General features: G+C 39.9%; 1 protein-coding gene across 10 annotated transcripts in view; it reads left to right on the top strand.

Moving 5' to 3' along the window:
* The first annotated feature begins 3,315 nt into the window (after positions 1 to 3,315).
* ZNF516 (zinc finger protein 516) overlaps positions 3,316 to 22,754 on the top strand; it is a 164,425-nt gene continuing 144,986 nt past the window's right edge. For 3 of the 10 annotated variants that reach the window (XM_053246659.1, XM_053246660.1, XM_053246661.1), the window contains exon 1: positions 8,754 to 9,085. The gene's annotated coding sequence lies outside the window, so the exon portion shown is untranslated. Of the gene's footprint in view, positions 3,439 to 3,734; positions 3,841 to 4,394; positions 4,412 to 4,665; positions 4,687 to 5,660; positions 5,732 to 8,752; positions 9,086 to 12,465; positions 12,493 to 22,754 lie in introns of those variants that run through there. The other 7 variants (XM_053246651.1, XM_053246650.1, XM_053246652.1 and 4 more) reach the window with 7 other exon arrangements.

The following is a 22,754-nucleotide window of genomic DNA, read 5'->3' on the forward strand; positions in this document are numbered from 1 at the left end:
TTGAAATCAGACCAATAATCTATGTGACTGAATAATTTGAATTTATAGTATGCTTACTATCATTGTACAGAAATCTTAATGGTTACTGTAGAACTTACTATCAAGTAAGCATTAATAGGATTGCAGCTTCCATTCAATTTAGTGGAAATTTTAATTAGAAATTTGTGTTTGTTTTTCAGTTTTCTTTATGCCACAAATTCTTCTAACCTTTCAAAAGTAAGGCCCAATTAGGCAGCCCTTCTGAAGGTGTGTGTTCTTTTCCTTTTGTCACATGTAAGGATGGGATTTGTGAAAAGCATTTTGAGGACCATATAACAAGACAGTAAATTTAATTCTAGATGAGACCAAATATTCATCTGGCATTGTTCCAACGCTGGCAGTGCGGGAATACTATTATCACATGTGATGTGAAGATGTCGCTGCGTTTTGCATTTGATTAACACATCATCTTTCTAAGTATTTACTTGTGGCACAACAATGCTCAGAAGAAAGAAAATAAACATAATACACATTGACCAGAGAAAGAAAGTGGGCATGGAATGTGCAAAATGTAGAGACGCTCTGGCATGCTGTACACCACCATCCACTTCACTAACAAGTCAATTTCCCCCATATGGACTTTATTAGCCATACTATAGTTTTAAATTCTGTCCTGGAAAGCTGCTTTAAAAGTCTGTGTAAATAAACATTATGTTATTGTATATGCTCTAAATATTAGAAAAGTTACACATCTCAGTGAGACTTGTACAGAAATCCTACTCTTTTTCATTGCTGGGTATAAAGCAGGACTAACGAAGAGGATAATAAAGAAGAAAAACAAAGGACTCAATCCTAGCTTTAAAAAGAACATGCAAGAATGATGAGACAGCAAAACACCAGCTTTGGAGGAGAGACTAGATACTATAATAAAAACACACATACACACGTGCACACACTTAGAAATGAAGTATTGATGAGCATATGTGGGCCAAAGCTGCTGTCAACGTTTGCATTAATGTGCACTGAAACTAGCTCTCTACAAACTGAGTCTGAGTTATAACTTCCAGTGTGTGGTTTGGACTGAATTTCAACTGTCCCAAAATGTGTCCCGCTCAGGCGTTCATGCTGCAACCAGCAACAATTGTCAATGACCTTTAACATGCTTGCTATTCAAATTAGTGCAGCTCATTAATCACCATAGCGTACATTTCATGTTTTAGTGTGAGTGTGTGCATTTCATTACAAACTCCCCCCCACCTTCGTTTTCTTCTTCTTCTTCTTCTTCGCTATCCTCAAGTGCTCTTTGATACCAAGTATTTATTTATGAGTTGAGTGGTTGCAGACAGTGTGTGCCCCTCCCCCACCCCACCGCTTCGGACTGTAGGGAGCAGATTCTGTTGAAAATGGGAAGAAGTTGCAGAAGGGTTTACAGAGCAGTGGCAAACTTGTGCGCACCAAATACCACAGCAGCACTAGGTAACCATTAAAACGGCAGCTGAGCCGTCCTTGATTATCTGGCAAGCAAAGAAGGAACCACGTTGGAGAGGCTGGGACAGTGTGTTCCTTTTTACTGCTTAGTAATCATGGCAGGGGGGTGGGAAGAAAGGAATCAGGCAAGGAAGGGAATATATGGTAGAAAGATAGTATCAACTGTTCTCTGCATTGCCAATGCTATGTCGTCATCACACACGTTATTAGCAAAGTTTTTTTTTAAAGCCTCAATCCTGCCTCAACACCCTCAGTGTAACTCCAAGGATTAACAACTTCAATAAAGAGTTCCAATCCCAGATTAAACTGATACCTGGAGCATATTGTTGGTCATGAAAGTGAGCTTTTTAAAAAAACAAAAAAAACTGGGAAATATGTCAGCTTTGGAAGATATACAAGTTTCAGAGTTCAGAGAAGTTTCAGTTCTATCAATTTGTCTTCTTCATCTTAAAGTAACTAAAGCTGGCGCGGGGGGGGGCAGGGGCGTAGCTAGGGGAGAGGGGGGCCGTGTTCCTCCCTCTCTCTGGCGGCCCCCCAGAGTGAGGGAGATAATGAAGAAAATAGGGAGGGATGGAGCTGGAGGGCCCTCAGGAGCTGGGGGCCTGTGTTCTTTGAACCCTTTCACTTAATTATAGCTACGCCCCTGGCGGGGGGGGGGGGGCTCTTGTAGGCCTCTACAAATGTTATGAATTCCCTACTTGGAAAACCCTTTTGTTAAGGAAATCCATGCAAATCGTATGCAGATAGTCACATGATACAATTGCACACATAGCTGTGCACGTATCTGCATACATGTGCTGCGGACATATTCTGTATGCTCCAAATTATGCAAACACGTTTTTAATGGTGAGATCCAAGGAGTATGAGTGTGTATAGCTGATAAATGCATAATTTTGACAATTAAAAATAAACAAACACCATTAACAATATGCAGTGTTTGTTAGTATATACTATATATTTGTTTGGTTGTGATGTGTAACACACTCACGCATGCATATGTATACACACATATGTATACACACACATGCACACACTCTCTCTCCCTCTCTCCCAGTAACCACATGAGCTGACTGTGCTGGGAAGCCAAAGTTGTCCAGTATACACATGTAATGAAAGGACTGCATGTACAACTGCCCCATGTTGTACTTTGTGCAGTGTACATGGAATTTCCTGCATAGAAAATCATAACTTTTGCAATGGCCCATAACAGCAGCCTCTCATTATTGACCACTTGAATTTAAAAGTATTTAAAATCTATAAAAATAATTTTATTAAGATGCATAGGACAACACTGCTAAGCAATCACATTTTTATTTCAAACCTGAGATACAAGAAGGATGAGTGTATGTGGTTTAAAAATATATAGATTTATCAATAAACTATATGTATGTGTGCATGTGTCTATTATAGTGTGGGGATATATTTAACAGCTTCCAACAATCAGTAATTCCGTCTTTAGACATATTTAGTCACTTGGCAGAAGCTGACATGAATAACTGATCTGCTAATGAATCAGCTCTATTAGTGGAATAATTGTTTGTAAGTGACTCATTTTAGGGCATCTAGACTTTCCCTGCATTATACAAGAACTTTGTGCTGATGAGACAATAGTAGATAGTGTGTGCATTTAATATAGGACAGACCATTCTGCCGGCTGGGGGAACACAACAACCTATACATTGGGGGTAAAAAAAGCAACGGGAAAGGAAGGGGATTCCCCTCAGTCATACGCCAGCCCAGATCTGTGAGAAGATCCTTAGACGGCCAAAGGGCAATTGAAAGTTTGGAGCTGGCGGACCCCTCGCTTTGAGCTGGGCAGACAAGGGTTTAGAGACGCCCCCTCCCTGTTTCGCCAGAGTGGAGCTGGCGCAGTGAATCATGTGCAGCTCTTTCCTTATTGCATTCAGCGCATGGTTTCACCTTCTTGTTGTCTGTGTCCTTCTAAAATCACATCACCTTAACTGAAAGAAGGTAAGGCGTTTTGAGAGATTTCCAAAGGGCTTCTATTCTCTTTTGTGGGGCTGGGGAGGGGATGGAGGACCGGGGAATGGGGGTTGGGGAGAAACGAGATGAAAATATTCTTAATACGCCCGTGGGAAAAACTTCGCGGTGCCAATTAATAGTTAATTTCACTCAGTAATTGGAGGGACTTTTACAGAAATGATAACTTTGGGCTGTTTCAATTTTTTTTTTTTTAAAGGGAAGATTTTTGTGAGAGGAGGGACGTGGTGCTGGGTGCATTTCTGGGCTACGTGAACCTTTGTATACTTCGTCAAAGACAGGGTGGGAGGGAGAAATCTTGAATTTAATATCCGTCCATTAAGAAACAAAGAGCAAATTGCCTCTCTCTAAAAATGCTTTTGGCTGATGAAGGTAGGTGATGGCCCTTCGAGCTTTCCCAGCTTGGAGTGGCCACTTAAATTACTAAGGGTATTTTGCAGATTGTATTGATTCAGTGTGTGTGCTTGAAATGTTCGTGTGTCTATATGTGTGTGTTTCTCCTCCCCCTCCCTCGCTAACCCCCCAACCCCAATTGTGCCATCATCTGCATTAAGGGGCACAGTCTGTCCAAGAAAGTTGAGGATTGTAATAAATGCGAAACTATTATTCACCTAAGGATGATAGAAGGGAAGTCCTTGAAGGGCAGTAACCGTGGATGAGACCTGCCCATTTTGATGGGCGTTGAATGCATACAGAGAGAGAGAGAGAGAGAGAGAGAGAGCTAGGGCTAGTGGGGGGGGGGGGAGAAGAGAAATAATGCAGACATTTTGTCCTATGAAACGCTCCTCCTGCTCTGCCCCCTCCCTTCTCCACCCCAAATTAGCATACCAAATAGTTGCAACCGTCATTTGTATTAAGCTGTTTCGACAAGTTGAAGAAACTTTATTGGGATCAAAGTTAGTTGAAAGAACTCAAGGCGGAAGGGCTTTTAAAGCAGGGCTACGTAAGGTGACAGGGCGAGGTTGCATTTCGGGTGTTGTTTGCTAAAGTCGGCTGACCTCCGCAGCTCCATGCTCTAGAAAATCCTGCGCCCCCCCCCCTTTCCGCGGCAAATGCTTTGCTCTAGAAACGTTAACGCTTGGGAGCGTTTATAAACTCCCAGCATTGGTCAAGTATGTTCAAGGGAACGTGTATTGTGTGTGAGAGTCCATTAGGCAGGCAGACGTTTAAACAGGCTTTCGGAACCTTGATGTACAAAGATCCATTTTTTCCTTAGAGGTATTTTGGAAGCCTCCTAATTCTTGGTTTTTTATCGATTCCAGATGTAACCCCCCCTGCCCCCAGGCTTTCCCAATCCACATTTACAGCCTTATTGTTGGTTTACATTTTTAAAAAGGCGACTGGTGTAACCTGTGGAATTTGAAATGCAAATAAAAGCCTGTGGGTGTTGAGGCAGAACAAATCAGCATTTATAAAGTGGGAAAAGATTTAATGTCTTTGAAACCATTGGGTAGATTCCTCCCCCCTTCCATTAAAAAAAAAGAAAAAAGGATTGACTAGTGAGGTCAATTCTTTTGGGAAAGCTCCCTTTGTGTTTGTGGGTTTGTGTGTTGTTGTTACTGTCTAAAACGCGGGTATGTGAAGTGCTTACAGGAAAACAGATTACAAGATTAACATCTGTTAACATGATCGTTTATCTCTAGCCAAAAATAGGTCAGTCCTTTCTTAAGGAAACACGATTGCTAGGCACATGATTAAATAATGAAATTAGACTAATGAGTTCATAAATTAGATAGAGTTGGGGGGCTGTTATAATCCAAGTGGTCTGCCATCAAATACTGAATTCAGAGATTTTAGGAGATCAATGTAAGGTCAAAGCCCCTTTGGAGAGAGCAACACAACTCCTTCTCTCACCTAACCTTCCCCTGCCTTCCTCCTCCTCCTCCCCCCCTCCTCTTCGCTTTGTAGCTAATAGCATGTTCTTGCTTTCCTTCTCCCACAGAAGCAATGCATGAATATTTTCCATTGCCGGTCCTATTGGTTAAGGAGATCAGTTCCTTCCATGGAAATTAATGTTTGTTTCCTAAGCTCTGGCTTTTGTGTGGGGGGGTCATTAAGTGAGTCACTGGCAAAGAAGAATGGGAAACACCGATGCAAAGTAGCCTGGTCTTGCTGCCTTCTAGCATAGATTGAAAGCTCAGCCGTCCAATCACCAGCTCTTATCATGTTTGTATTGCAATTCTATATTGCAGCCTTGGAAGACCTGTGCCCTGTATTTGCTACATACATTTCTCTCTGTTGGGATACGTCAGCATCTAGATAGGTAAATGAATATCTCCTCTCCACCCCCTCCCCCCAACTGCTGTGAACCAGAATCTAGTTTGGGGGACTAGAACTCTAATCATGAGCAGAGCTATCTTAAAGAGGTGGATTAAAGTATCAAGTTGAAACCTGCTGAAGGCAAGGAAGTATAAAATGATCTATAGGTGTATTTTAACAATGTGGCAGACTTGCTTGTCTGAGAAAGAAAAAATTGGCATGCATCCAAAAGTGACACCCATTTTCACTTAAATCGTGTAATTATTTATATTTTTCAAGAATTATTGCTAGAAAATGATTTTTTTAAAAAGGCCTCAGGATTCCATTGACTCCAGAATATAATAAGTGGTGGTGATGAGGGTTAGCTGAATTCTTCATGATTTTCAAAGGATATTTTTAATAATAGTAAAAAATAATTAACTTGATTTTCTGGTTATTCCATGAATTTTCTGATTATTCCATGATTCTTTCTGTATAAAATATGCTTTTAAATATTCATGTTTTAAAACTATTTTAAACATATAAATGTTCATTTTAGCAAATTCTTGAATGGCAAACTTAAATGTCCTGGCACAACAGAAGAGCTGTTGACCGACATACTACATGAATGCTATGAATAATAGTCATTTCTGCCCCACACAATAAGCACATTCACTAATGAATGGCTGTAATGGGCCCTGCCTGTCATGGACCCTGTCTTGTTTTGTCCTTTGTAAATTCTTCCCTTGGTGCTGTCCCTTCCTTTGCCCCTAATATCAATATTTGTATCCTGTGTCCTGATTTGTTTCAGGAGCACACGGCTTGTTAGCATATTGATTGTTTGAGAAAATTAAGATTTTGTGTGTTTCCAAGGACAAATTGTTGATTTTATGGGATGATTTCTTATTGTATATATGGATGAATGTGTGAGATGGACAGTTGAAGGGCTAAATGTATCCTTTTGTCTAAAAAGAGGATTAACTTTGCCCACTTAACTTTGAAGATGGTCAGAACTATTCCTTGTTAAAGAGAAACCTGAGTATGGTCAAAAGGGAGTCCTTCATGCTTTGGCCATGTGCCACATTCTTTATTTCATAGCTGCTGTGCTAAATGAGTTAACTACCAAAGAGTTTTTCATTAACTCACTTGGCAGCCATATATTTAACTTTTTTTTTTTTTTACAGAGCACACCCTAAAGAGGACAAGATGTAGAAACTCTTTGCTCTTCAGTTGTGCTGTTTTTGAGTCAGATTATATTGTTATCCTTCTGTTGCTTCTGTCTATCCCAACCAGCAGAAAGGTTGAGGGATGGCTGTTCTATATTTTTCTTTTGCTCATTGCTTTTGTTGTGCAAACTGCTTTGTGAACTTTTTTGTTTAAAGTTAATATCAATATTAACCTTGGTCCTCATAACTCATATTTTAGATGTTATATCTATCTATCTATATCTATATCTATATCTATATCTATATAAAAAACATTTTTACATTTTATATCCCGCTCTTCCTCCAAAGAGCCCAGAGCGGTGTACTACATACTTAGGTTTCTCCTCACAACAACCCTGTGAAGTAGGTTGTTGTTGTTGTTGTTGTTGTTATTATTATTATTATTTTACATTTATACCCTGCTCTTCCTCTAAGGAATCCAGAGTGGTGTACTACATACTTGAGTTTCTCCTCACAACAACCCTGTGAAGTAGGTTAGGCTGAGAGAGAAGTGACTGGCCCAGAGTCACCCAGCAAGTCTTAGGGCTGAATGGGGATTTGAACTCTGGTCTCCAAGCTGTCACTCAGTATAATACTGCTTCTATTCCATTGCCACTACTCCCTGTTTTATTATCTCAGGATTGCACCCATTGTAGATGTGACGGTGTTAGTAAGGGTCTTGCTGCTATTATTACAAAGCAAGTTATGGGAGAGCCAGGTTCAAATAAAGGCAACCATCACTCTCTCAACCTAGCCTACTTCACAGGGTTATTGTGATTAAAGGGGTCAGGGAAGAACTATGTAAATCACCCTGAGCTCCTAAGAGGAAGGATTGGAGAAAAATGTAAGTAATTGGTTAAATAAAACAAATAACACCATCAGACCATATAGTTTCAGCAGCTGTATTGTTTTCATATATGACACCAACCATCCTAACCTGTGTACGTTTGCTTGGACGTAAGGTTGCAGTCCCATGCACAGTTACTGAGGAGGAACTTCTGCATTAATACTTTTTGTATTTCCCAGATCTGCTAAAGTAAAACAAATTACATAGGGGTTACAAAATAAACACATGCTGGAATGTACACTCAATGTATACATTTCTTTCTTTTGCTTTCTACCTCATGGCACAGAAATAGTGCGAGAGGTTCAAAGGTGCATTGACAGCTTGATCCTATGCATATTTATTCAGAATTAACTCCTGTAGGAGTAGCTGCTAAAATGTCCGCATAGGGTTCCAGGAACAATGTCATGTGTCAGATGGCTCTCAGATAACATTGTTGTAGAACTGGAAAACATAGTGTCCGGCATGATGAGAAAAATTACTCAGAGTAGTCCAACTGAAATTAAAAGGACCAGAGAGTTGGGCAGTGCCTACCTTGTCCTTTGAACTTCAGTGGGACTACTCTGAATAACTTTCCTCGTCATGCCAGCCAGTAGCATTAGGTTGTGGCACTGTCAGATGATGATGTTGTGCAATTGTTAAAGCTAATGATGTTCGGAGTGCCATTGTAGCATGCTATCAGCCGAAGCATTGTAATACTCATTGGGGCAGTGTCAGGTTTTCTTTTGTGCCAGGATTGCAGTTAATTGTCCCGGAAGAAGGCAAAAGTGTCTCAGGATGACAAAGTAAAATTATGCTTAATGAAGGGATATTTTGAGTTGGGTTTGTAGCCACAAACCCCCAAGCGACTGTGTTCAGGCAAGGAGAAGGGAGGGATTGTACCTTGTGAGGGAAGGAATCCAGAGCCCTCATCTTGCAGCCCACCCCTCTTGCAACAGCTTGTTGCTGTGTGTTAGTTCTGAGGAAGGAGGCGGCAGCAGCAGAGAGTCGGCGAGGGAGGAGTTTAGCTCTGGCAGGCAGCTCTCACACTCAGTTGTTTTCTCCCCCTTTTCATGTAGCTAGAAACGTCACACGGCATGTAACTGTAATACAAGAAGTGAAAGAGGCAGAGAGAACAGGCACAGCTCAACTTCTAACCCTTAACAAAGGCAAAAAGGATTTGTCAAGGCGCTACCCAAAAGAAAAAAGTGTAGGTGGGGAAAGGCTACAGCCAGTGATAATCGAGCGAGGTTCAGTTTCTAGAGGAAGAGAAGCTGCTGCTCAGGAGGTTATAGCACTGCCCTGTTGGATTATGTGGGGCTCTGGCTGGTGAAGCACAGTGGTTTGAAAGGTAATTGCTTTCTATTTTCAACTTCAGTTTGTTATTGTTGAACGGAAGGAAGGAAGAAAGGGAGTGTTGCAAGGCGTGGCGAGTCCAGCAATAATTGCACAAGTATTAAAACAAAACAGAAAAGGACTCGGTGTAATAGATTGAGGTGAAAGAGAAATGTGTAGGATACACAGACATTTAAAAAAACAACAGCCATCCAAATGGTGTGGGATTTATCGCCCCCACCCCAGGATTGGAAAGCTTTTTGTGGAGATGGTGCTGGGGAAGGGGGTTAAAGGGGAAGATCATCTCTCAAGTCTGGAAGAGGTGAAACTTTAGTAGAAACCCAGATGTATTCCTTGGGTGTGAGATGAATGCAGTGTAGTTCTGCATAACAAAGGAGAAGGATGAGACCTGCATTCCACTTCTCATATAGTCTCTTATTCTTGTTCTGGGTTTTCTGAAAAGCGCTGTGTATTGGCACAAATTTGTATTCGTTTGACTCTGAATTAGGAAAGAAAAAATAAAATGTCATGCTGCATCTTAATCATTAGGGAAGAACATTTGCAAAGTCTGTTCTCCAGAGTTCTGAGACCTTGAAAACTTAAAGGAGGGTAAAAGTTGAAACAAGGCCTTATATTGTTAAGTATCAAATGCTAAACACAGACTACTTTGACTATGTAATTAACTGCTGTACTTGAAACAATTCCCACAAAAGGTTGTCATGAGCTATTAAGTATCTAATAATAATAATAATAATAATAGCAGCAGCCCTGCAAAACAGTCCATCGAATGAAATGTCACTCTGAAACATAAATATTTTAGCCACTATGTGAATATTAGTGTTTCCTGGTATTCTCTGTCTGTGTGTGTGTGTGTGTGTGTGTGTGTGTGTGTAAAGAGAAGCTTGTTTTGCAAGGCTGTTTCCTTTTCTGTCAGTATGATATTTAATTGTATCTGTCAAAATCTGGGAGAAGATGTCGTGTTCATGCTTGCATATGTATAATTGAATGTTCTGTATCAAATTGGTAGGTGAAAGGGGCTGGAATTTATTTAGGGATTTTCTAATAAAACTGGAGATTAGTGTTGCATAGGAACACTTGTGTAATTAGTATTACAACTCAGTTATTCAAGGAGAGAGACATCTTTAGTTTCACAAGAGTAACTGCCACTGCCATCTTGAGTAAGCTCTGAGTAATAAAGTGATCAGTTCTGTTTGTTTTACTTTGAGTCATTACTATTAGGCATATCTTTATTTAGACCTTAGACAATATAGAAGATGTATCAAATAATCCTCTTCTGAATTCATTTGCAAGACCTTAATCCTTGAAAGCCTAGTGTTTAGCTATTCTAGTTCATGTACTGCACCAATAAGGGATTTTTCTTTGGTTTTGCTTTTTTTAAAAATCCCAATTATTTGAATTTTAAAATTAGATTTATATTTAAAACATGTTATTGAAGGCTGTTTGAATCAGATGCAAAATTAAAGACAAATGAATGTGCTCTTAAAACCTTGTCTGGTGCACACATCACATAAGAGGAGTCATGCTGGATAAGGCCAAAGGTTCATCTAGTCCAACATCCTGTTTCCCACAGTGGTCAACCAGATGCCTCTGAGAAGCTCATGAACAGGGCATGAAGAAAGTATCTCTTCTTCATGGTTTTATTGATTTATTTTAATATGTATATCCCACTCTTCTAGGAGCCCAGAGCAGTGTACATGGTTATTCTCAACAGAACCCTGTGAAGTAGATTATGTTGAGAGATAAGTGATTGGCCCAGTCACCTAGAAAGTTTTGTGGTTGAATGGGGGATTTGAACTTGGATCTCTTTGGTAGGGATGTGCACAGACCATTGGGCGGATGGTTTCGGCGGCCGGGGGGGGGGTTACCTTTAAAGAGTAGGGAGGGGTGCCCCTCCCCCGCTGCATTTCCCCTGCCGGTGCTGCTGAAGTGCCCGACGTGCATGCATCAAAACCAGCAGTTTTGGCAGCAGTGCCGGTAGGGGAAATGCAGTGTGTGTGTGGGGGGGGCACCCTCCCTACTTCTTAAAAGTAACTGCCCTGCTGTCAAACTGGTCTGAACACTGGACCTCTGAACTGGTTTGTGTACATCCCTGCTCTTTGGTGCTAGTCCAACACTCACATCACCACACCATGTTGGCTCTCACTGGCTGCCTCCCAGCAACTGGTATTCAGTGGCATACCGTCTTCGAACAAGGAGCTTTCTTATAACTATCATGGCTAATACATGTAGTTACTGTAGTCTTGTCCTCATTTTTTTCCTTTTTCCTTTTTTCCATTTTATATCCCGCTCTTCCACCAAGGAGCCCAAAGCGATGTACTACATACTTATGTTTCTCCTCACAACAACCCTATGAAGTAAGTTAGGCTGAGAGAGAAATGACTGTCCCAGAGTCACCCAGCTAGTATCGTGGCTGAATGGGGATTTAAACTCTGGTCTCCCCGGTTCTAGTCCAGCACTCTAACCACTACACCACACTGGCTCTCTTAATCTCCATGAATTTGCCAAATCCTCTTTTGAAGTCATTTAAACTAATGGCCATCATTACAGCTTACTATGACTGTACATTCCATAATTAATGATGGCTTGTGGATTGATAATCAAGTAATGTTTTATACACCAAGAAAGTACAGGTGGCCCTTGTTATCTGTGGTTTCGGCACTCATGGTTTCATGTATCTGTGGTCGAGCAATATTTACCTGACCTTGTTACCCATGTTACGTGATTTTGTATATCTGTGGTTTGTGGCACTGCCGTTCTGCCTTTACATGGTCATGCTCTTGCTGCATGTGCTCATGGGTTGTGAACTATTTGAGGTAGCATTTGATATCCTTAGCGGGATCTATTGGGAGCTTACAGGAGCCATTGCTCTAGAGCTTTTGGAGGCTTTTTGGAGCCATTTCTGTGGAGCCATTTGGAGCTTTTTTTGCCATTCTTGTGGAGCTTCTTGGAGCCATTTTCTGGAACCTTTTGCAGCATTGTGCTGCCTTCATAAGATATTATTTATAACTTTTATATATGTAATTTTAATTTTGGTTAAATTTTATTTTTAATTAAAACTTTCAAATTTAAAATAATTTTAATTTTGATAATTACAGTACTGTATTATTTAAATTAGGTTACAATTAAAAATTCAGGTTAAATTAAAAATTAAAAATTGATTTTAATTATCCATTGAAAATTGATTCTCCGCTCACTTCTTGATTCTCCTCTTACTCCTCGGTATGTGTTTACTTGGATTGGTTTTAATTTTGTGCTGCCTCTTTGGCCAACCTGCCAGCCAATCAAGCCAAGTGGCTTGTGCTGCTAAGTGCTGGACTTCAGCAATGGGGTGAGGAAACCTCATGATTATGCATTACTGGAGAAGCTAGGGACATTGCTGGAGGAGTGGGAGAGGTGGCTAAGGTACAGTGCTGTGCTCCATCCTTATTTCTGCTTTTACCCTGTATTTTCAGTGATTTTTCGGTCATTTCCCTGGGCTCCAAAACCTAATCTCCACCAGTTCTCATCGATTTAAGGTTTTGTTATCTGCAGTTTCATTATTTGCAGTTGTAGGCCAGGATGGAACTCCCACCAATAATGAGGGCTACCTGTATTGATAATTTTTTAAAAAGTTACTGTAATTGCCTAAAATGTTTAGTCATTTTTAAACATGCTTTTAAATTAGGACCACAATTTAATCATTTTGTATCTTTAGCTTCTTTAAAATGTGTTTTATTTTTCACCTGTCATGAAAACAGTTTGTAACAGTAATCTGATGGTGATTTTACAAACCAGTTGACATAACTAGGTTGGGGCAAAGCAGGGCACTTGCCTCAGGTGCAATCAGGTGCAAAAGTGTCAAGATAGTAACATGCTTTCAGTTTTGAATAATTTTACATGTTTTCAGTGGTAAACTAAAAGCCAATACCAGCTTCTTGGAAGGCTTAGGCAGGGGGCAGGGCAGGAGAGACTTGCAACTTCTCATTGGCTCTGTGCCTGTAATTTAACACAGTAAAGGTGAAGTACTTACTTGAGAACAAGCCCCATTGAACATGGTGAACAGGAGTAAACGTGCAGAAGATAGGGGCTGTATATTCACAATGGAATCCTAAGTATGTTTAATCAGAACCAAGTTTCATTGACTTCAGTGGGACTTATTTCCTTGGATGTGTGTTTAGGAGTATAGCCTAGCTACTGAATAATGCTGATTTGAGAAAAGAGAACCAAAGACATGTGACTTCAGCCACCCAGTAGCTTCTCTATCCCTTCCTTTTTATTTTCTTTACTAAGCTATTCAATGAGGTCATTCAGAACACAATCAAAAACTGTGTTCTGCCTGGGCTTGGGAGCTATGTGTGCTCTCAATTTTTGGTTGTGTGGAAGCAAGGTAAGAGGAAAACCTGGGTAGAAGTGATTGTGTGGAAGCAAGGTAGAAGGAAAAGCTAGCCAGGTTTTCTTTCTACCTTGCTTCCACACAATCACTTCTACCCAGGATTTCCTCTTACCTTGCTTCTACACAACTGAACTGAGAGTACAACAGCTCCTGTCTTCCATTCGGGGTAGAATACAATTTTTGATTGTGTGAATTCAATTTTTGATTGTGTGATTCAGTGATTTTGAGCTGTCTCACTATAGCTTTGTGAGAAATGAAAACCCAAGGGTTTTAGCCATTGTACCCTTAAAATTGCACAACCATTTTTGGATTCAAATGATGTTTTACCAATCACTTTCCATAAAGGCAACTGCTGCTTCATATGTTTGACTTTGTTAGCTGCTACCATCTTATAATTTCCGAAGGTACATTTTTATTTATCTTGATATTTTTGAATTAGTGTGCTGCTGGAACTTGGGAAAGTGAGAAGGGGAAGAGGAAGTAAGCCTACTCCAGGCACAAAAAGTACCTAGGCTTTCAACAACCTGTTGTTTGCAGATACTAGATGTTGATTTCTCTCTGGGTGGACTAGATGCAGTACATTTTTGGTAATGGTTGTGGTGTACATTTACTCAAATTAAAACTTAAACTCAAAATTACTATGACCAGTGGAGCTAACGCTTAGGTAAGTGTACATAGAATTTCTCATGTTAACCTGCTAAGGTTCCTCTGCGTCAGTAAATAACATTTCATTTTAGAAAGAAACCCAGTTCCATAATGCACTGCTGTCAGTAAGATCTAATAAGTCCAATTATCAGTGCAAGAGTACAAAAAGAACAGTTTAAAACAATTGTGTCAGTGACCTAAATCTTTTTATTCAGCTTTACATGTCGATTTTCATTCTAACAAACATGAAGATGATGGGCCTTCACAAAAATATTTGCGACGAGGCAGGCATAATTCACCACAATTGAGCGAAAAATGAAAGTCCCTTTATACTTTGTGCAAGTGTCTGGGAGATGTATTTCAGACAGTAATGTAATATGATGAATAAGGAGAGATTGAACAGGCTGAGTGATGCTAACACCTTATTGCCTAGTATCTTTTCATTTGTGAGTTAGGCCATACTGAGGGGTATACTTGTCATTGGACAAGTGTAATTCCTTGATGCTCTTCCATAGTGCAAGGTTTGACAAATGCCAGGCGCTAGGGAGCCATGGAGCCTAGAAATGGCTTAATTAAGCATGGCACCTAGACTAGAATATTTAGAGGTAGAGTTATTTAATAAAATCTGCATTTGTATCAGGCATCCTGTTTCTGTTATGTTACTTGTAAAGGGAATAACGAGAATAAAGGGAATAAATTTAGCCTACTCCTCCACTCAGTAATTTTGTGTAGTGTCCATTGATTCCTAGATCCAAATAAAATTTGTCAAGGCCTGCCATAGTGTGTCTTGATGGGTCAGATACAAAATGCCAGTCTTCTGCCTCATAGTCCAATCAGTGCAATGCAAGCCACGTTTGTCTTCACCCCTTAGTTAATTTTTTTCCAGTTTACTGAAGCAATTTGGTGTGTTTCACAAGCTTTTGCTGTTCTGTGGTATTATCCTTGCAGACCTGCTAATTTAAAAACCAACAAACAAAAAACTTTTTCTTGCCTCTCCCATCCTGGGGACAGTAGTGAACACTGCCAGAGGAACTATCTAATCTAATAGTGTAGATGTTGTTATAGCCAGCTTTGTCATTCAAATATCTGCTCCTGTAGGTGATCTCCTTGCATGGCAGTGTAATGTGTGTAGACATTTGAGCCTGGAAAAAACATGGAACGTACAGAAAAAATAATCTTTATTTTTTCTGAAGCCTGATATGTAAAAATTGGAGAAGAAAAAACTCTTATGAAATGTTTTCTCTTCCAGAATCATGAGTGAAATACTTCTTTAAAAGCAGTGGTTTAAAAGAATATTGTTACAGCCAACTTAGGCTACTGCAAATCTCATAGATCTGAGATGCAAAGTGATAATAACAAGAGTACTTTCAAATTGTACAGGTTATAGAACATCTTGAAATATTTGGTACAGGAGTACAGCCTGGGAGTTTGCCAAGCATGTGGGCTCTTGCAACACAGCTTCTCACTGCACTTCTTGTCTCAGCTTCTTTCATCAGGTCAAATACTCCCAGTTAAAGTCAGAGCTCCTTCATCTCTGGCTGTTTTTAAAAAGACACTTTAAAAAAAAAAGACTGCCCATTTATCAGGCTCTTAATTAATTTTAATTGGTTTTATATCGTAAAATTGTTTAAATCATTTTATCCTGTTTTATATTTGTTGTATTTCAACTTATGTGCACTGCCTAGTACATAAGTTGCACATGTCAGGCGGCATAGATATATGATAGATAGATAAAAAAATAAATAAAGTTACGAAGCTTGCAATTTTCCATGCAAATTTTACATTTTCTGGAATCATAAGAACATAGGAAGCTGCCTTTCCCCGAGTCAGGCTATCTGGAGATGACAGGGATTGAACCTTCTGCCTGCAAATCAGGTACTCTTAACACCAAACTACAACCCCATGCCCAAAGGGAGATTGTAACTTAAAATTAAAAATTTAGAATTGAACTGTGAATCTTCCAGGTGCTTAATCTATTCAGATAATTATGCACATGCCCCAGTGTCGCTCAAGGATGTGGCAACACAATCTTGGCATGTCTTCTAATTGCATATGAGGGGTGATAATCCAAATTGTCTCTGTATATCAGTGGATGTTGAGGCAGGCGCATTTGTGCCACAATCCCAACATTCTCATGTATAGGGGCTGCTGTTGACCACTGTTTGTCTGAATTGGCCCTAGAAGAGGGATGCACATCTCAAGTGCCTCGGTAGGCCGGAAGCAACCATGACGTACTGAATGCGGGCCGAGGTCAATTTTCAGCAAATTACTACAATAAAATTATTATTAAAAATATTAAAGTTTTAGTTACTTGCTGATTCCCCTTGTTAAGGGAGCCACAATTTTTAACCAAGTATATTGGCCAGAAAAAAGACCTTATCCCTGCCGAGTCAGTGGAGTACTTGGAGGGCATGCCAGCCCCAAATAAATGCTCTCTCCCCTCCTCAAATCATTGTGACTTTTAGGCTGCAATTCTAGACATGCTTACTGGGAAGTAAGCTTCACTGGGTATACCGTGGGACATATTTCTGAGTAAACATGCATGGGATGGCACTGTAAGGCATTTTTCAGATCCTGTGATACAGCAGAATATCTGCCGGCAAGGTTGCCAGTAAAAACATTCCAACAGGCTAGATCCAGCCCCCAGGTCCTATGTTGTGTTGGTCTTCCCTAGAAGGATTGTTTACAAGTTTCAGACTCCCTCCACTCCATTTTTCCCTTGTGTGCTCCTTTTTTCAGTGTCTACTTTGAGCAAGCCATAGTTTGCTGTCCAAATTGGGCAAAGAACAGTATTGCACTAATTATGGATTGCCTCCAAACCAGAGTTGGCTTCACATTATGGTTTGTGCAGATCCTAGTTGCTCAATAGGGACATAATGGCAAATTACCTTTTGTTCAGGAAGTGCAGGAGAGAATCAGAGCATAGAAGTAGAGAAGAAAATGAGATGAGCCTGAGGCTTACTTCCCATCCTCATTTGAGAGGACCTAGTGATTCTGATTAGAGAAATAACGTGGTTTATGCTAACATTTTCAAGCATATATTATTTACTGGGATAGGGCAGGATATAAATAAAATAAAATAAAAAGGTTTTTAGGATAACATATTTTATCTACTGTGACACCTGCTGTGTATGATGATAATGTACTATTCAGTGTTACATAGGAACGTAGGAATCTGCCATATACTGAGCCAGACCATTGGTCTATCTAGCTCAGTATTGTCTAGCTTGTGTTCATTTTAAAAGTGAACCTGAATACAGGCCCTTCAAATGCATGGTACAGAACATAGGAACATAGGAAGCTGCCATATAATGAGTCAGACCATTGGTCTATCTAGCTCAGTATTGTCTTCACAGACTGGCAGCAGCTTCTCTCCAAGGTTGCAGGCAGGAATCTCTCTCAGCTCTATCTTGGAGATGCCAGAGAGGGAACTTGGAACCTTCTGCTCTTCCCAGAACAGCTCCATCCCCTAAGGGGAATATCTTGCAGTGCCCACACATCAATTCTCCCATTTATATGCAACCAGGGCAGACCCTGTTTAGCTAAGGGGACAAGTCATGCTTGCTACCACAAGACCAGTTCTCCTGTATATTTTAACTGCTTCTTCAAATATATTGCTACACTAATTATAGAGATTGTAACGAACCCAAGCCCCGCCCACCTGAGAGGAGACTATAGCTATGTCATGCCCCTCCCTGAGCCTCATGGGCTGACTGGTATTAAAATTAATTTTGAAAAATCTCCGGTAGATTGTATTGCTTCCACCAACCACTCCTTAGTAAGTTTCCCTGACTGGAAGAGAGCGATAAAACTTCCAGTACCCTCTTTACTGCTAGCAGACAAATATAAACCGTGGTTCCCCTTATGTATGTTTAAGTGGGGAGATAGTAGGCATTGTGCTTCCTTTGGGGGCCATGTGGCTTCCCCCACCCCCTTCTCCCAGAGTCAATCAAACACTATGAGAGGGCTTGTAAACCAAGAAAACAATTTATTGATTTACTACAAAAAAAGAATAAACCAGTTCAGCAGTTAGCTTCTTAGTGGTTACAGAAGTCCCCCCCTCCCATCACCCAGATGCTTATAGGCAGTACTTGACTTAATCATCACTAGGCTTTTGTTGCAGTGAGGTACATATAAAGTAGACAGAGGTATTTGTGGGACACACCCACAAAAGAAAATACCTTCTAATGCAAGTCTTACTAAAACATTTTCCCTCAGACTAACCTTTTGAAGGCATATGCCTTGGCTTCTTTCCCTTGGACCTCACCAGAATTTAGGTTTTGCCAAATTCTCTGAGTTTTTGCAAATCCCTGGGGATCAGGGATTGTAGGGTTACTCTCAACCCTACAATCCCTGATCCCCAGGGATTTGCAAAAACTCAGAGAACTTGGCAAAACTCCATTACTCTCCCCTCACTTGGTCACATTTCTTCCCAGAAGACCCTCAGGAGCCCTTTAGTCCTGCCCAATTTATTAACTGATTGGGTCATCTCCTGGGGACTTCAGGCTGAATCAAGGGAAGACCACCTTTTGTATTAATGTTATAATTGCTGGCTTGCTGCCCACTAAGTAAAGTGTGTCGGTGTCAACTCCTGTTGCCAGATTTGGCTTTTTAAAAGCCAAATTCTGGGTTACGGCCCATTTGACCCACAAATATACCCCTTAGGTTCTGGCAACAAAATCTGTGGTAGAATACAGGAGGGGTTTACCATTGCCTCCTCCCACGCAGTATGAGATGATGCCTTTCAGTATCTTCCTTTATCACTGCTGCCCGATATAGGTGTTTCCCATAGTCTGGGAAACATAGCAACGGGGATTTGAACCGGCAACCTCGGGCTTGCTAATCAAGTCATTTCCCCACTGCGCTATTACAGAGATATTTATTTATGAGCTTATATCTAATATATATATATCTTCTTTTTCTGCAGAAAAGTAATCAAGTAAGTTTAGACTTTGTAAGAAAGTATATCTTGATAATATTTGTTTCCCCCCAATTTTTAATTCTCTCCCAAAGTGTAATTTTTTTAAAAAATTGCCATCTTTTTCTTTTTCAAACCTTCTGTAAATTTTATATCTCTAAAGATGGGAGGAGAGAACTCACTGAAAATTGTGCTTCCACTTCTATCTTTAGAAAAATTGCATTTTGTAATTAAAAGATAAATACATACAGAAGAGGAGCCATGAATACCTCCTCAAAATAACACCAGTTATTTTGCATGGGTAAGCCTTGCACTGGCTCCTAGATAAATATGGCAATATTTTGAACAGTTGCTTCCTTGATTTAAGTAGGTTTGCAGTAGCAAACTTTGCAAGCTCCTATTTATGTACTTTAGAGTACATAATTATATTCTCTGACTTTTAATACAACAAATATGAATATGACAACTATTTATGTACCGAATATTTATATACTACTTTTCAACAAAAGTTCCCAAAGTGGTTTACATAGATATAAATAAATAAATAAAATTATTAGTGAAAGTTTTATTCTTGGTAGAAGGCAATCTAAAGAGGTCCTTCTGTTGTCTTCAGTATTTTTTTTAAAAGAATTTGATCCCAGCAGTTATGTAAGGATTCCTTCAGAGAGTTAATTTTTATACATTTAGGATTACTTATAGTGTGAAACCACCTGTTAGATTTAATGGAACTAGGGTTTAATTTCATGCACTGTTTTGAAGTAACCCCTTGCTTAATGTTTTAACATGTGCATATACCATGTTGCAGGACTGGGCACCTTATGTAACTCCATATTCACTGGGAAAAGTGCATTTTCAGCTGTATTATGTCTTGATACCAGCAGCAGAAAAAGCTGAAATACCCTCTAGTAAGAATGAGCTTGTCTGAACCTGTACATTTAATATGTGGTGTGTCCCTGTGCCCCAAAAAAGTGTTTACATACTTCTTCTAGAACTGTAGTATCTCTGCTCAGAAACAGTAATGAATATGTAGGTCTTTTTTGTCAAAGCGTGATCACATTTTATGACAGATGCAATTCTGTATTTTAAAATAAAACATGAAGGGCAATAACATATTGCATCCATTAACAAGATATATTGTTCCCTACTATTGTAACAAGTTACTTTGACTTAAGTGTGGTTTAAGGACCCATTCTTATGAGCTTAAGAACATGAGTGCATTTTTATACCCATGTTGTATTTGAATTTTCATTAATTTCAGATAATGTAAGCATTAAAGTAGAGAGAGAGAGTCCAAAACAACTGATAGATAAATAATTAGATATCCCTTTTCTTTTGACACTGCACATACTTTTTCCTCCCCAGATTAGGAAACAAGCAGACTGCAGTATTGCATACATACTTAATCTGTGAATGAGTACAATCCCATGAGTACAATCCAGAGCAAGTTAAATAGGCTTAAAACTCACTGAAATCGGTAGGGTCCTAACTATACTGTTAGTCCTCAAGTTCCACTGAAAACAATGGAACTCAAGTTTACTTACCTCTTTCTCTTAATACACTAAGGCTCTACACACGATCGGTGTGCAGAGCCAAAAGGGGCTCTGCAGGGAGAGAGGGCTTGATCCGCTCTCCCCGCAGACGATCACGCACCCCTGCAGGGTCGCCTGCCCAGATGAGCGGCGGCTTTACTCTGGCATTCCCGCACCCGGCTGCAGCTCACCTGGTAGCTCCGGGGTTCGGGTGAAGGGAAGCACCGCCATGTAGTGTCCCGCCCCCTGGAGCCCAGTAATGCATGGAGCGGGTGCATTCTTTGGATCGTCCCTCCTCTCTCTCCCCCCTCTCCATGTGTGCCCTCTGTGGCTGCAAGCAGCTGTGGTGTGGCGGACACATGATGGTTAAAATGAGGTTAACGGAGTACTTGCTCGGTTAACCTCATTTAAGGGGGAGGGTATTTAGGAGGGCTTGCCACTGTGGAGCCACAGGCTCGCTCATGTTCCCGGTGGTTCTCACAAGTGGGCAAAACCAAGTTAAGGGAGCCCAGCCCAGTTTTGCTTACTCGTGAGAATTGCCTCACTGTGTGTTTATCTTTTGACAAAGACCATGTATGGGAAGACTCTAGAAGTGACTTTGGAGTTTATGGAGATATACATGTAATAATTCTGTTATTACTTTGGGTGTGACTGTGAGAGTGAACCAGTATAATTTTTAAAAAGGCATGAGAAGTAGCCCTAAGGGTACCTCTCTTCTGATACACATGTACATGGTGACAGCAAGAATTGGGTGGCTGTATCTGAGGGTGGAACTGTGCTCTGCTTAGGCCATTACTGGGTGCTTTAATCCTTTTTGAACAGTGATACTGAGGAATTGTAATCTGGGTTCCATGTTACAAAAAGAAAATGTTCAACTGCATTTGGAAAATTAATGACCGGTTAGCAAAACCTAGCAGAAAGGCCCATTTATTTGAGTAGACATCTTCAGTATAAATATTTGTACCTTGCAGCAACATTCCTTTTTCAAAGCAGACATCTTACATATTGTAAATGTTTATACATTTTCAGTGCTAGGTTAAAGCTGCTATGACTCACTCACAGCAAAATTCTGATCTCTGTTCTGTTGGTGTAATTCTAGTTACTTCATTGACATGACAGTTTCACATTGGTGCAACAAGAATATAGCTATAAGTCACAGTCCTCTGCTTGCTTACCTATGCTTTCAAACCATGCGTACAGCATATCTTGAAGGTAGATTTCGCAAACTCCCGATGGAGCAGCATCTTTGCCCTTGTGGTTCAGGACAAGTGGAGGACAATATACATTATGTCCTACATTGCCTCTTTTATGATGTGATCAGGGGGAAAAAATGCTGGGGCATATTATTGATACATTTAAGAGCTCAGATATGTCATATTATGGATGCGATTCCATATGTTAGTTAACAAGTTGCTATATTTTTAATTGACTAAACTTAGAAAGATATTTATATCTACTAAGCCTTTCTCTAAATTGTTGAGGTCTACTCTTATTCTATATGCTTTATTTATTGATGTAACTGCAAATATATTTTTAAAGGTTATTTTAACTGTTCGAAGATTTCTCCCTCCCCCTTCTTTTTCTGTTATGCTATGCTTATGTTATGTTTCATTCTTTTGCTCTGTTTTAATGTTACAATATGTTTATGGTATGACAAGTGGTTACAACAAGAAATTTACTTACTTATCTAGGAGTAAACCCCATTGAACATGCTAAATCTTTGATCCAAACCCTATGCATGTTTGCCATGAAGTTTTGTTTTTTGATCTAATGCCCATTTTCTTTTATTTTTGACAAAAATAACTTAAACTATTGCAGTTAGGAGAGCTTTGCAGGCTAAACATTAAATTATGTGTGTAAATTAGTTTACTTTGCACTGCTGTAATTCTTTCATTAGTGTGGTTTCAGTGCAAAATTTACTTCATTGAGTATTTGACATCCACCAAGTGACCTGTCTCATAGTTCAGTGAACCTGGTTTCCTGCTTGAGACTCTCAGGGTGTTTTTTGGGTGGTGGTGGTATAATAGTTAATCTGCACAGATAATGGCTTTTTCTTACATGTCTTTAATTGGAGATCAACAGAGCTACATCAGCCTGGATGACTTATTTCCTATTGCTAGTTTCCCCTTGCATTCCTGAAGTGGGAATACAGCAACAGTTGTTTATGCCAACAATCTTGGGATACATGCATGTGCTCTGA

Source organism: Hemicordylus capensis, chromosome 4 (genome assembly GCF_027244095.1).
Source record: "Hemicordylus capensis ecotype Gifberg chromosome 4, rHemCap1.1.pri, whole genome shotgun sequence".
Taxonomy (NCBI): domain Eukaryota; kingdom Metazoa; phylum Chordata; class Lepidosauria; order Squamata; family Cordylidae; genus Hemicordylus; species Hemicordylus capensis.